General features: G+C 40.5%; 1 long non-coding RNA gene across 1 annotated transcript in view; it reads left to right on the top strand.

Moving 5' to 3' along the window:
- The first annotated feature begins 3,099 nt into the window (after window positions 1-3,099).
- The window catches only part of LOC309337104, a 47,533-nt gene continuing 35,354 nt past the window's right edge, over window positions 3,100-15,278 (top strand). The window contains exon 1 of the long non-coding RNA XR_014154110.1: window positions 3,100-3,137. This is a non-coding gene — a long non-coding RNA (uncharacterized lncRNA). The remainder of the gene's footprint in view (window positions 3,138-15,278) is intronic.

Genomic DNA, 15,278 nt, shown 5'->3' with positions numbered 1-15,278 from the left:
CCGCCGGGTCCCATTCAATTCAATGATTCGATGAACAGTGACATAGATATCTCATTCTTGGGAGTCTGAGATATAAACCACATAGCATCTCATGGGGAAATATAGTTCTGCACGTGGATGACAATGAGATTCTTCCATGCCAAATACAACCCACATCATCAGCATTCCCATATCAATTACTTCCAAATGTGACTTTATCCTAGGGACAAGTGCATCAGTCTCTTTCTCTCTCTCTCTCTCTCTTTCTTTCTTTCTTTCTTTCTTTCTTTCTTTCTTTAAAAAATAGTTTTTAAAGGCTTTTTGTGTTACAAAGCAAACAGATAAACAGGAAGCGGTACATCTATTGTCTCAATTTTCAATTCATATTCTTTTTCACAGTTCATTTACATTTGGTGAAAGACACTTCTGTCATAGACATCTTGCAGTTGGAGCAAAGGAATGGGGAGAGAAATGGGGATCTTCTTTCATTTTATTGCCTATTTTTAGTGTGGGGGTTTGTGTCAGCATCACATGGGTAGGTCCTTTGTTTGCATATTTATTTATTTATTTTTATTGATGTTGATGTTGCGAGAGGTTAGGGGTTCCCGAGCTTGGTTGGTTGTGTTCAGTTGATGGTGGTGTGGCTTATTTATGTGAGGGGCATCAGTCAGTTTCTACCCTTCTGCAGGTATTTATCCATCAGTTCACTCTAGCCCATTTCTGCATTAATCTGCAATGTGCTTTTTAAATTTATAAACCCATGCAAAAAAAAATAATGCATTCACATGCATATTTAAACATTTTCTCTTACAATCACATTCTAAATGTACATATTATCCCTAGAATATAGATTTTGAAATGAATAAGGAAGTATGAACACCCAGCGCATAACAATATTACGATTCACACATTAACCCAGATAGTGTGAATCAGGTCAGTTCATAATGGAATTCGCAATGAATGAATACCTCCAGCAGAGGATCCTAAGAACATAGAAAGAGCCCTGCTGGATCAGAAAAAAGGCCCATATAGTCCAGCATCATGTTCTCACGACAGCCAATCAAATGTCCATGGGAAGCCCAGAAGCATATGGTCTGCAGTAGGGTACCAGGCAAGGGATGACTTTACAAATTTAACTATTCAGGTAGGTAGCCGTGTTGGTCTGAAGCAGTCGAAATATATTTTAATTTTTTTTAAAAAAATTGTCCAGTAGCACCTTAGAGACCAACTAACTTTGTTCTTGGTATAAGCTTTTGTGTGCATGCCAAGAACAAACTTAGTTGGTCTCTAAGGTGCTACTGGACACCCCCCCCCCCATTTTTTTAACTATGTTCTGCTTGCTTCAGCTGTGATACTCTGAGCTGTATCAGCAGCTGTATCAGACACATCCCACCTGTCCTGCCTTTGGCAACCCCAAATGCCTACTTAGGGATGCCATATTCAAAGAGGGTCTTGATGTGTAAAATCCAATGCACCCCAGCCCATTTTGCATTGTTGAGTTCTGGATTTTACCTGAGATACTGACCCCATGAAATGAGGCCAGGGGAAACTTGGCTGCTTTCTTGCCCTGGGTGATTAACTCTCAGCTTAGTCTGCTTTCTCATATCCTCAAACATTTCTCTGATGAAAACAGGGACGTCCCATTCCATACCTTCCAACATTTCTTCAATGAAAATAGGGACTTCCTAAGGAAAAGCACGGCATTCTTGAATCAAATCAGAAACCAGGATGGCCTCTGGGACTGTCCTTGGAAAACAGGGACACTTGGAATGTCGGCTTTCTGGAACAAAATGTCCCCATTTGTGCCTAGGCAGAAGGACCAAGATGAGTGTGCTTCCTTAAGAATACTGTGTTTTGTGATAGTGAAGAAGAACGTATAAGAAGAAATGTTTGAGTAAAAAGGAGGAAGCATTCTACATTGTTGCTAACATCTAAAATATATCTGATCCAAACCCTTGAAATATCCTTATAGTAACCATCTGCCTTGATGTTATGCAGGGGTCCTATTCACAAGCATGGCATGCTAGACAGAAGAACAGGAGTTAGTTCAATAATTTTACGAATTAGTTAACTGGGAGTAAACGATGTCAGAATGCCAGCTCCATGTTATATTTTGTCATGTGGATATTTGTGAGCAGATAACATTACCCAAGTGCCTTAGAAATGCCAATGGAAATAATATTATTCACACTGTGTTCACTGTACTTTAATTTCAAATAGTTACAGGCAAGGCTGAATCAGATTAAAAGTAAATAAATAAAAAAGCACCAAAGAGAAACAGCAAGCTGAGTGGAAAATTGGCTGGAAATTGGAAATAAAATTGCAATGGGTAATGGCTTATAGAGGCAAATAGTGGGGTTTCTTGGTTTTCTATCTCTATCAATTACATAGATGAAAGAATAACAAGCCACCTTTCAGAAATTTGCCTGTGATATTAACATGATAAGCAAAGGAAATTGGGTTTCAGATGCCAGTAGTGCCTGATGAAACCAGCAAGGCAAGAGCTCTGACACAGAAACCCTGCAAATAGAATTTTAACACAGATAAGTGGCCTTTGCGTAATGAAAGTTAAATATTAATTGTAACAGTGAACTAAAGAGCAAACAATACAAGCAACAAATACTAAAGGAGTTAATGAACTGTAATAGGCGCTTCTTGCTAACTTTCATTATAAGAGCAACGGGGAAGGTTGAACACTGGCGTACTTGGTTTGACACAAATCATAGACAAATGGCTAGGTGATAATGGAATTCTATACCTAGCTACTACTAGAGGTTAAGCATCTTTTAAGTAACAAATTTATAGTAAACACTCACAGATGAATGTGCTAGTAATAATTGCTCCCAGATATGAGCTCCTACACATTCTGAATGGCTGTACAGAAATCTGCCAGCCTCCTGGCAAATTTGCACATAAAAACTGTGAATCAGGGAGTCATAATAATTGCCTTTCCTACACTAAGATTCTACATGGTCACACATTATTTGTTCTATAATTGTAGCCCTACTAGAATGTTCAGTGTCTATCCATGATGACAATTGTATAAGGGAGAGTGGGAGGGCTCTTCTAAGCTCCTCCCTTTCCAGCATGTCCCCATCTCCTTTTTGCCATCTGTCCACAAGCTGCAGGGCAAAGTTATAGAGCAGGAAGCTTCGGACGTAAGTTCCATTGTTTCTTCCTAATTTCTTCCTAGTAAGCATGTTTAAGGATAGCCATGGGTGCCAACTATAGAGGTTAAAGGGCCTTTGACCCCCTTAATATGGATAGCTCAGTTGGTTAAAGTGTGGTGCTGATAACACCAAGGTTGCAGTTTAGCTCCCCGTATGAGACGGTTGCATATTCCTGCATTGTAGGGGGTTGGACTACATGAACCTCAGGGTCCCTTCCAACTGGACAATACTATGATTCTATTATTGCAGCTTCACAATGCAATCCTGTCTATTTATCTGTCTCTACTCATAGATAAGCCCCACTTAGCTCAATGGGAATAAGAGTTGTATAGTGTTGTAGCTTTGGGTTGCAAGGATTTCTGTTTATGCAATGGAACCTCTCTCTGTGCATGCCCCATGCCCTCCCCAGCATTATGTGTTCTCACAAATTCTTGTGATACCTCTTTGCAACAAACCATCTGGATTCTCATGACACATGTCAAAATGTGCCCCCCAGGCTTTTTTAACTGGTTCTTGGAAATCTCCCCGAGCCTTTCCTCACAGTTTCATTGACCTGGACTGTATCCCTGTAAATGTTTATCTAACCCTGTGCTAAGCCATCTCTTCTACATCATCCAATCCTACTATATTGTCCTTAGTGTCAAAGGAACATAAACTTGCCTGAGAGTGGCTCGGTAGTTGCCCAGCTGAACATCACTATGATACAATGCAATATTTGATAAAATATAGATTGAGGAGGGAAGGACCACATGCATCATCCATGATGCAATTTGACCATGATCCCCCCCCAAGCAGCATAACGAGCTTCAGCCCTGGTTACAATGCCACTCCCGACATCCGGGGGGGGGGTTGCGGGCTCATGCCCCATTCACACCCTCGCGGGGCTGGCTGCAGCCCCGCGGGACCTAGGGAATCCCGGGATCATTAGTATTCATTATTCACCGCGCCAGCCAATCAGCTGGCGGTGGAGGCGGGACTTGTAAGGGGCATTTAAGCTCGGGGCAGCCCATGCTCGCCCCTTTCTTTTCCTTTCAGCAGCTGCGGTTTCCCACCCTCCCGCCCTGTAGGTTCTCATCTGGACTTTGCTATGGGCTTCGGCTGGTCGCCGCAAGGGGCCTGGTAGGAGTTTTTCCATTTGGCTAATTGGCTATATTTTGGAAGCCACTTGGCACTCATAGCAAAACGTCACAACACCTTGGTTTTGGCGGTTAGGCATTGGCAGGGGTATTATTATGCAAATGAGATGGGGGGGAGGAACGCCATCACCTCCCCCAAATGTTGAAGGGTAGTTCGTTAAAGGACTCTGGGGGGCGTCGCCTCGTCCGAAACCTATGGAGGCTAGGGCCTAAAGCGCACTCCCGAGCGGTAACCCCTTGGGGAGCGCCTAGGGATGTGCATCTCGGGGGCTCCCCCTGTTGGTGCTTAACCCTTCCCAGTTATACCGGTTAGTCTGATAGGGCCAATGCCTAAAGCCAATACCGCTCTTACCTGTAATCAATAAAGTTGTGGCCATTTTTCGCCCATTAACTTAAATTCTTGTGTCCTGTGTCTTTATTTATTCCATTCTGTGGGAGGGGGCAGGAATAGCCACAGAATGAAAAGGTGGGAGACAAATGTGTCTGCAGAGGGAGAGTGGACACATTGAAAACAGTGAGTTTTCTCTACCTAAAGCCAGGAAAACAACTGGTCATAGAATTCCTCCTGTGACTCACACTTGACTACTCAACAGGCAAGCTATTAAATGCACAATACAGGTGGTACATTGCTAACAGGTTTGTTATTTCCCTCACAGCTATTTATTTGTTAAGTGTGGAAACAAAGCATATCGTTTCCCCTACTTCTCTTGTAAATTACTTCTAGATGTGTGCAGTTACTGCTGATGAGGGGAATATTATGTGCAATAACAGTACAGAATAGAGGTTATAAAGGAACAATGAATCTGGGAAGTTTTGTGTGTGTGTGTGTGTGTGTGTGAGAGAGAGAGAGAGAGAGAGAGAGAGAGAGAGACATATGCACAAAAACAGATGCATCACATCTATGTTTGTTGCTGAGAGACCCATAGCTTCAGTGTTCCCATTGTGCTTTGACACACTGGGGTCAAGACTGCTCAAATATAGATTTGTGGACCTCATTCAGATACCTGGCCTCTGTCTCTTCAGACAGCATTAACAGGGCTCTAGCGGTGCTCTCAATGCAATATTAATGTAGCAATCCATTCCACTCACAATGGTCCATTTTCATTTTTAATAGGGACAGCTCTGTCATCCCTGCGAAACCTATTTTCCTGTCAACCTATTTATTTTCCTTACCTCCTTGCCTGTGGACTTTATTTGTTGTGCACCTATTTTTGGCTCCTTCTTTATGGTCACCCTGGAAGCCATCCCTTTTCGGACTCCTGCTGCTATTCTGCTCTGTATATGGGAGATGGCATTTCACAGCACGGCGTCATAGGCAGAGGTGCATGAGGCAAAAGTAGGAGAGCCCAAAACTTTATAGATACTCTGGTGGCAATGAAAACATTCTTATGACTCTTTTCATGAGTCCAACATGACACCAGTCAAGCTTGCAAAAATTTACCATTTGCCCGATCGATAATAAATGTTGGAAATGTAATGAGATAGAAGGTACATTTTTTCACCTTTGGTGGACATGCCCAAGGATTAAGGCATTCTGGGAGATGATTTATAATGAAATGAAAAAGGTATTCAAATATACCTTCCTGAAGAAACCAGAGGCCTTTCTCCTGGGCATGGTCGGCCAATTGGTGCCAAAGAAGGATAGAACATTTTTTTATGTATGCAACAACAGCAGCAAGAATACTCATCGCGAAGTATTGGAAGACACAAGATTTACCCACCCGGGAAGAATGGCAGATGAAGTTGATGGAACTTCATATGGAACTGGCGGAAATGACTGGCAGAATCCGAGACCAGGGAGAAGAGTCGGTGGAAGAAGACTGGAAAAAGTTTAAAGATTATTTATGGAAATACTGTAAAATTAATGAATGCTAGAAAAATGTTGGAATGAAGTTATATGGCTTTAGTAGAAATGTTATAAGGAATTAAGTATAAATAGATTAATAGATTAATAGAGTATTATAGGAAAAAATAAGGTTAGAATGTGCTATGATAATTATAGGATAGAAAACAGAGGAAGATGGAAAGGAATTGCTGAAACAATTAACAAGTGGAATACAAAAAGGGAGGTGTGAGGAGGTCGCGGAAATAAGTGAATGAAAGATAAGATACTGAAATTATTTGATGTGTTTTAAACTGTTTTTGTTTTGTTTTGTTAGTTTAATGTGTTAGTGTTATGTATTGTATTTATGTATTTTGTATTGTATTGTATTGTATTGTTCTTCTTTTTGTAGTGTTTAAATTGTTGGAAAAGTAATAAATATTACTTTTTTTAAAAGAAAACATTCTTATGACTCTTGAGGTGCCATTTCTCTTGAAGAGGGATGGGTAGCTGGATACCAGGGTCTGGTCCCTGGATACCTGAAATATATTTTTCAGAACAGAGCTTGCCCCCACCCTCAGCTCTTTCGGGTGGGATGCTTGTCAGTGACAGCTGGACCAAAATATTCTCTATTGGCATGATTGCGCATGATACGTATTTACATTTGAATGGTCTCACTGTGGGCTCAGAGCAACAGGTAGAGCATAATAGAGCTTGGTGGGGGAAGAAGATGGATTGGGCCAAGCCTGGTGCCCCAAGTTGGAATCAGAGTGGGATAAAACACAAACACAATTTTATTTTTATTTATTAAATTTCTATACTGCCCTTCATCTGAAGATCACAGGCTGGTTTACAATATAAAATCACAACAAAATACATACCGTCAAACAAAATAACCACTCCCCACAGTTTAAAAGGCCATAGATTATTTAATAATCCAAAGGTAAAATAGTTCCTCCCCTCAGTTCTAGTCCCTTATGTTGAGGGTTTACTCCTTCCGCTAGAAACTCTGAGAAGACTTTCTCATTTGTATTAAATACTGATACAAGATAACCTTCAGTCCAAAGGGCCTGGAGTTCAATTTACCCTTACTTAACTTTTATTTCTCTGCTTTGATTGTATGGGCTGTTTTCCTCTGATGTCACAGAATCGGGGTCCACTTCTTTCAACAAATTAATCCTTTATATAAGTATGGCACTGGAGAACCTAATGTAGGCACCAAGTATCACAATACTGCCTACAGCCTATCTGTCAGGATTTTGGAATCTTTGAGTAGGGCTGTTGGTTTATAAGTTTGGATTCTGAATTCTGAAGTCAGGGAACTTTGCACTAACACAGAGCTGTAGTTTATTTAAATTATGGAAGAGGAGCCTGTGTATCCCTCCGTAAATTGCTGGATTACAGGTCCCATCATTCCCGTTCCCTGGCTGGTACTGATAGAAGTTGGAATCCAGAAGCATCTGGAGGGTCACAGGTTCCCCATCCCTGATTTACACTTTTGGTTAAATGCAGATTGGTTAAATGGCCTTGGCCTCTAGTCTTTAGCCAAAAATACACATTTCCTATTTACTGAGTAGAATGTAAAATTTATTCTCATGGACTGATCTCTTTTTAAAGTTGCTCCCTTGGGACTTGATTAATTCAGTCTGATGGCAGCCCATTTCATTACAGTACAATTAGCAACATAGGGCAGTCAGTCTAAAATTGGGGATGATGCTTGAGCTTTAACAATTTTCATTTCTCATGCTGACAAGATAAGGGATTAAGAGCTTCTTAATGTGGATAGCTCACTGTCATGAATACCATGCCTAGTTGCATGAAATAATCCTACTTGGCTGAAGAAGCAAGATGTGATATATAATGAGATCTTAATGTAAATTTGAGCAACTGACATTCATACCGGAACTGAAGATCTGATGTGCTGGTACATATCTATTGCCTTTTGCCTGGTCTTGTACACTACTACACTGTGTACATTAGGCTCAGCTTCTAAAAATCACAGTAGTAGAGAGATACATTTTCTGACATCTCTTACTGCTATCCAGCATTTCTGTAGGACTTTACTTTATCCTCCAGATTATTTCACATAGTTATGGTCAATATTATCTCCACACTGTGGGCTTTTTTGCATAACAAGGTGGTGCTTCCAAGTTCATAATTTCATCTCTTCTTGGTCATGGTGAAACAAAGGGCTGTGGTACCATTGATTTTTTTTTTCATATATAGCAGCAATGTGTTTTACAACTACATCTTCTAAATTCATCTTCTAAATGGCCCTTGATAATAGGACAGTGTTATTTCAATTAGATGGGGAACTGAGACACAGTCACTTGCTGAATTCTTTGCAATGACTCTAGGACAGAAGTGGAGCCTGAAGTCATTGGACCACAGCTATTCTATACATATTACATGGCAGATAACCCCAGTTTGCAACTGAGTGTATACCTGACAGAGAGCTACACTCAATCCTGGCTTTCTGCTAAGTATCCATATCATTCACAGTATATTTCCCCCATTGACAAATCACATTTTTAGGTGTTTTGGGGGCTTAACAAATTTCAATTCGTCACATTCAAAGTTAATGTTTTACATCATACCTTTCCCATATTCTATCTTTCATTCCCTTGTATCATTGACCTCCTCTCACCTCCCTCTTTGTATTCCACTTCCATTAATTGTTTCAGCAATTCCTTTCCATCTTTCTCTATTTTCTATCATATAAATGTCTTAACATATTTTTAATCTTATTTCCATTAAAATTAGTATACTTATTTAAGCTTAACTCCTTATAGTATTTCAGCTAAAGCCATAAAATTTCCTTCCAGCATTTTTCTATTACTCATTAATTTTACAATATTTCTATATATAAACTTTAAATTTCCAATCTTCTTCCACCATCTCCTCTCCCCAGTCTCGGACTCTGCCAGCCACTTCGGTCAACTCCATACAGTCCATCAACCTGGAGATCTTATGTCTGAGGCTCTTAACTCTTTTCCACGTCCCTTCTGCCAGTCTTCTTCATATTCTTTGATGCTAAAGAGCAGATCTCGGGGAAACTCCAATCCAACGATACTTTTATTCCTTCTCGACAGGTCAGCCAGATTTCCATAATTAAAGCTAGGATCCATGAAGTATTTCAGAGCATGTTTCAAAATTCCTCCAAATCCAAAGGCCCCCAGAACTCCAATCTCCTCCTGACCCAAGTCCATATTCCAAAAGTCAATTAATCCCTGCATAGAGGAATCTTTCCAACTTTCCTTTTCTAGTCCAGGCCAGGCTCCGATCTTCAAAATCTGACTTTTTGTAGTCTCAATCATAAAGGGCCTCAACTTGTAGTCCTCAATTTGCCTCTGTATGGCTAAAGTTCCCCCTTGTGTTACTTTAGGTTCGACAACAGCAACTTTCTCCTTCTCCTTTTCAGCCATTTGTCCTATTGAAATAGATTCCTGTGCCAAATCCTGAATAATTTCTGTATTGGTGCTCACTTTTGGTTCCAAAATGTCAATTTTAGTAGTCATAGCATCCATCTTTTTATGAAGCTGTTTCAACAGGTGGCTTATCTTAGAAAATGCAGTCCATAAGGCTTCTCCTGTCGACATTCTTGAGTATCCAAGGTCAATCTCTAGTTCTCACAGTTCTTATCAAGCAGCTGGAGATTTCCCAGCTCCACTCTTGTAACAGTTTCAAAAGTTCCCTCTAGAGGGGAACAGTCTCCACTTGTATCAATCTTTTCCAACACAGATCAAAAAGTAAAGATAGTTCCAATTTTCAGATACTTTCCCTCCCTTTTAAACGCAGAAGCGGACAATGGAAACAATATATTTCTCTTATTTAACTGACTGTCAACATCCGTTCTCTTCGCTGTCAATGAACTCTCCCGAAACGTCAATCACTGGGAGCCCATTCCCAGGTTCAGAGCAGTGGTAATTTAATTTCAATCACTCTCTCCTGCAGGATACACAGTCCAAAATTTCCCCCCTCTTCTCCTGCTTCCAATGGGGGTCTAATAATTTCAATCGATGGAAGTTTAATCCTTTACATAAGACTTTCCGAGACCTTAACTTGTAAGCTCTTTGCTTCAGTCTATTTACAAAAGGGGAAGGTGGACTTCCTGTTTTGAACCTTCCCCGTTCGATGCCAAATTATTTAAAGATCCAATTTTCCTTTTTACTCACGGGTTGTTGTTTAAAATCCAATTGTCCACAAGAAAAAGTCAGCGCTCTCCGGCAACAGCAATGCGGCATCACTCCATGAAAGAAGCGGTCGATTCAAAGCACCGCGCCGCTCACCCCACGTCGCTCCAGATCCCCAAAACAGGGTTTCCCCGCGAGTAGGGGAGGCACAAAAGGTGCCAGCCGAATCCCAGGTTCACAAGCTTCTTCCGCCTGTGATTTCAATGGGTCTCCGCCTTCGCTGTGGCGGTTCAGACCCAACTTTCCACGGAGCAAGTTCCTTCCGATCGGAAGTCCTATCCACCTATATTTTAAAGCACCATGCACAATGATTATCAGTATTCATTGTTGTTGTTTAGTCATTTAGTCGTGTCTGACTCTTCGTGACCCCATGGACCAGAGCACGTCAGGCACTCCTGTCTTCCACCGCTTCCCGCAGTTTGGTCAAACTCATGCTGGTAGCTTCGAGAACACTATCCAACCATCTCGTCCTCTGTCGTCCCCTTCTCCTTGTGCCCTCCATCTTTCCCAACATCAGGGTCTTTTCCAGGGAGTCTTCTCTTCTCATGAGGTGGCCAAAGTATTGGAGTCTCAGCTTCACGATCTGTCCTTCCAGTGAGCACTCAGGGCTGATTTTCTCAAGAATGGATAGGTTTGATCTTCTTGCAGTCCATGGGACTCTCAAGAGTCACCTCCAGCACCATAATTAAAAAATTCAGTATTCATTACCAGTATTATTAAACAGGGCTTTAGTTAGTTATTAAAGATGACCTTGTCCCAGAATACCAGCTTTTGCCTTTAAATTACAAGAGAGAGAGTGCACCTTACCAATAAATTATATTACAGAATGCATCTAAAACAGCAATGCATAATCTGTGGCTCTCCAAATATCGTTGGACTCCAAGTCCTATCATCCCCAGCCAGCATGGCCAATGATCAGGATTCATTGGAGTTCAAACTGGTTTCCCATCCACAATCAAAAACATGTTATAATTGCATTGTTGAGAAAATAATGTCTTCTGCTACATAGCCACACAATCTAATTTTGCGTGGCTATGTAGCATGGTGATTGCCATAATCAATGGAGGAAGGGAACTCCATCTGCATTACCCTTCATATGTTGGTTCCTGAACTCTTTTCTTGGAATCCTTTAGAAATTGTTCCCATTTCTATTCAGAACACTTGTCAGAAAGATTATCGCTTCAAGTGAAGCCCTTAACCCAGTGACTCCACTTCGGAAATAATGTTTATTCATAAAGAGAATAATGAGCAATGTTTATTTATAAGTATGAGGTGGCATGATGAGCTATATTATGCAAATTGTCATCCAGGAAATGTAGCAATATTCTCAGTAAAATGGACAAGAACACCAATTTGTGATCTTCCTCTGCAAATGGGTTCTGCCCTTGGATGGCAGGCAGCAAAATGAAGGGCAAAGTGCTTTACTTGCTAAGCAGAGTGGGCTGGTGAACATTTATTTGGCTACAGGACCTGGAACCCAAAGAATACTGCTCCTTCCTTTTGAATTTATGGCCTAATCTAATGCATGCTCATGTTAAAATTAAGTATCATTGGATTAAATGGGACTTACTCCCAAGTTAGTGTGCATAGGATTGCAACTGTTGTTGTTGTTGTTAGTCATTTAGTCATGTCCGACTCTTCATGACCCCATGGACCAGAGCACATCAGGCACTCCTGTCTTCCACTGCCTCCCGCAGTTTGGTCAAACTCATGCTGGTAGCTTCGAGAACACTGTCCAACCATCTCATCCTCTGTCATCCCAGCTGGCAGTAAATCACACCATTCAAAGTTGGACTTAATTCTTCATTATCATAAACATAATCTTCACAGACTTGGTTGAGTATTAGGCCTAATTAGCACAGCAGCTAAGGGGTATATTTTATATTAACTATCAGCTATTCTAATGCCATGATCCATAGAAATAAACTATGTTAAAAGTCTAGACTAGCACCTATTACATCAGTAAGCATCCATACAGGTATCACAAAATAGATAAGGAGAAATTTAAAGGAAACAGGATAAAGAGTTGAACTGAAAGACAACTTTCACTTGGTAGAAAATAAACCACTGGGTCCCCAGAACTTTGAAACTCATGCTGTTTCAATATTTTCAATAGCAATGCTAAGTGGGCAACAAATGTAAAATTGTACAAATGCTTTTGTGATAGTGCCAATAAGGAAGTGGATTGTCTAAAAGTGTTATGAAGACGGAATCAGGTTAAATTAAATAGACTAACACCATTTAGTAAAATTGATCTTATGTTTGTGCAAATTGAATGACTAAGCTTTCAATTATATGGGGCTTCTGGAGCTGTCCTTGGGCCCTATTGTTTGGCATTTTGCAGCAAGAGCTGTTTTCCAGTAAAAAAAGGACTATAATTCACAAGACCTTGACCATGATCAACACATGAAAAATGAACTCAGACTCATATGTATTTTAAAGCCCATTACTAAGTATGTTTGTTAGAAGTAACTGTCATGGTTTTTCAAGGACTGTCTACTTGGAAGTAAATCTCATTGATTTGTTTGGCATTTACTCCTAGGTAAGTGGATAAACAACTACATTGTTAGTCTATCTAATGGCCTACAGTTTTAAAGTAGGATAATATTTAGTTTAAAAACATGTAGCTGGGGATGATGTTACTTCTTCAGTGACAAATCAAGGGTACACATTATGCTTTTAAAAAGAATCACAATGTTAGTATGTTGAAAAGGAATAGAAATTTGAGTCGTCCCTGACTCTGATAGGATTCCCAGCAAGTTAGCTTAAAATACAACAGGAGTGACCTAAATAAATTGGGGCCCCATCCTAATTTGCTAAATTTGACCTAGATTCCAGTTACTTGCAGTGCCAGCTGTCTTACTTTGGTACCAGATTCTAGAGTTATTAATATACTCTATACTCAGTGTGGTGTAGTGGTTAAGAGTGGTGGACTCGTAATCTGGGGAACTGGGTTCGCGTCTCCGGTCCTCCACATGCAGCTGCTGGGTGACCTTGGGCCAGTCACACTTCTCTGAAGTCTCTCAGCCCCACTCACCTCACAGAGTGTTTGTTGTGGGGGAGGAAGGGAAAGGAGAATGTTAGCCACTTTGAGACTCCTTAATGGGAGTGAAAGGCGGGATATCAAATCCAAACTCTTCTTCTTCTTCTTATACTCTGAATCTTAAAATCCTAAACATTTTAGTAGATGTCAAAGAAGCATGATGAGAACCCAATGGAAATGTCTTCTCTTTCTGTGTTGCAAACCTAAGGCAGTGGAAGCAAGGTGAAATGTGTGCACTTAATGTTATGAATCAGCTGTGAACCATTAGAAATAAACAGTGAAAGCCAGCAACTGGTTGCTTAAGACAGGGGCTGTAATTAAAAGTCTGATTCTTTCTGCATGTGTACGCAAGCAAGGAACATTAATTACTGATTAACAGGGGTTGAGATGAGCTTGGGCACGAGGCGAGACTGCCTTGTCCAGCCCAATACTGTAGAACATTTTTCACCAAGGAAACATGAAGAAGCAAGCTGAATTTATCCAACTTTCTATAGCATTGACAACAGAAGGTAGGAATACATTTGGCAAAGTTCTTGTAAACTAAGAAACTGAATATACAAAAACACAGGGGCAGGAATTGGGACTAGGAGTAATGGAACAGAGCGAAGGCAAATTCTGGGAACTGGTGGCCCAGGGTTTTAATGATGTGAGGTCATCACAGGAAGCCTCAGTTCCTGCCTCTGATTGGGTTAAATCTTTCTCCAATATATTTGGTGGTCAAACTGAGCAATCACATGTCCCAGCAGTGTATAAGGATTTCTGAAACCTAAGTGAATGGCAACCATTCTCCTGTAATGACACAAAGGCCCTTATTTCTTGCCTGAAATCAAATAAAGCTCCTGGAGAAGATATACTCCCACCTGTACTCTATAATGAATACATAGAATGATGGATGCCTATCCTGGCTGGCTTATTTAACACCATAAACAACAAGCGCCAAATGCCCTCTGGATGGAAAATGGCTATCATTTTCCTGATTTATAAGAAAATATATAAGAATGATCCACAAAACTGCCAGCCAATTAACATGCTAAATATCTCCTCAAAGCTATATTCATGGTATCTCCTTCCACATTGTTCATGAAGAACAAGTGGGGTTCAGAGGAGGACATTGAACAGTTTTTTTACTCTGAACCATACTAAGAACAATAAGTCTTTATATAGCCTTTATTGACCTTTCTGCTGCATTTGACTCTATTATTTGAAATAGGCTGTGGAAGAAAATTCAGATTGCCAACATCAACTGAAGACTTCTGCTATTGGTCCAAGAACTGTACAAGGACACAGAAAATTTTAAGCTTGTATATTAATGATAGAATGCCATATTTAGCCAATACAAACTCACACTTCCAGTAATTAGGTACAGAAAGATACTAATCTTAATGTATGCAGATGATTTAGTGCTCGTCTCTCTTTCTGGATTGGGCCTCACTAATCTCTTGGAGGTGTTCAGCATACTGTAAACAGGAAAGCCTATCTATAAATTACTCTAAGAATCAATATTGTGATTTTTGGCAGATACATTCCTAGGTATGGATGGTGCTTGGATCAGCAAGCTATAGAACAGGCATAGGCAAACTCTGCCCTCCAGATGTTTTGAGACTACAATTCCCATCATCCCTGACCACTGGTCCTGTTAGCTAGGGATCATGGTAGTTGTAGTCCCAAAACCTCTGGAGGGCCGAGTTTGCCTATGCCTGCTATAGAACAAACTCATTTATTTAGATATCTGGGTGTACTCTTTAATGAACCCTCGCTTGGAAGTGTCATATGGAGGCAATGAAAGTCAAAGCACAGAAAACCATAGGGGCATTGATCGTGTTCTATTACAATAAGAAAGGCACTGAAGATATTTGGTAGCAAAATGCTTACCCAAATATTCTATGGCATTGAAATTTGGGGCCCTGATTCAAACTCCATTTAAGTGCAGAAGCT

Source organism: Podarcis erhardii (assembly GCF_964252035.2).
Source record: "Podarcis erhardii genome assembly, chromosome: 1".
Lineage (NCBI taxonomy): Eukaryota > Metazoa > Chordata > Lepidosauria > Squamata > Lacertidae > Podarcis > Podarcis erhardii.
The sequence above is the reverse complement of the archived record's forward strand: the minus strand, read 5'-3'. Positions and strand labels throughout refer to the sequence as shown.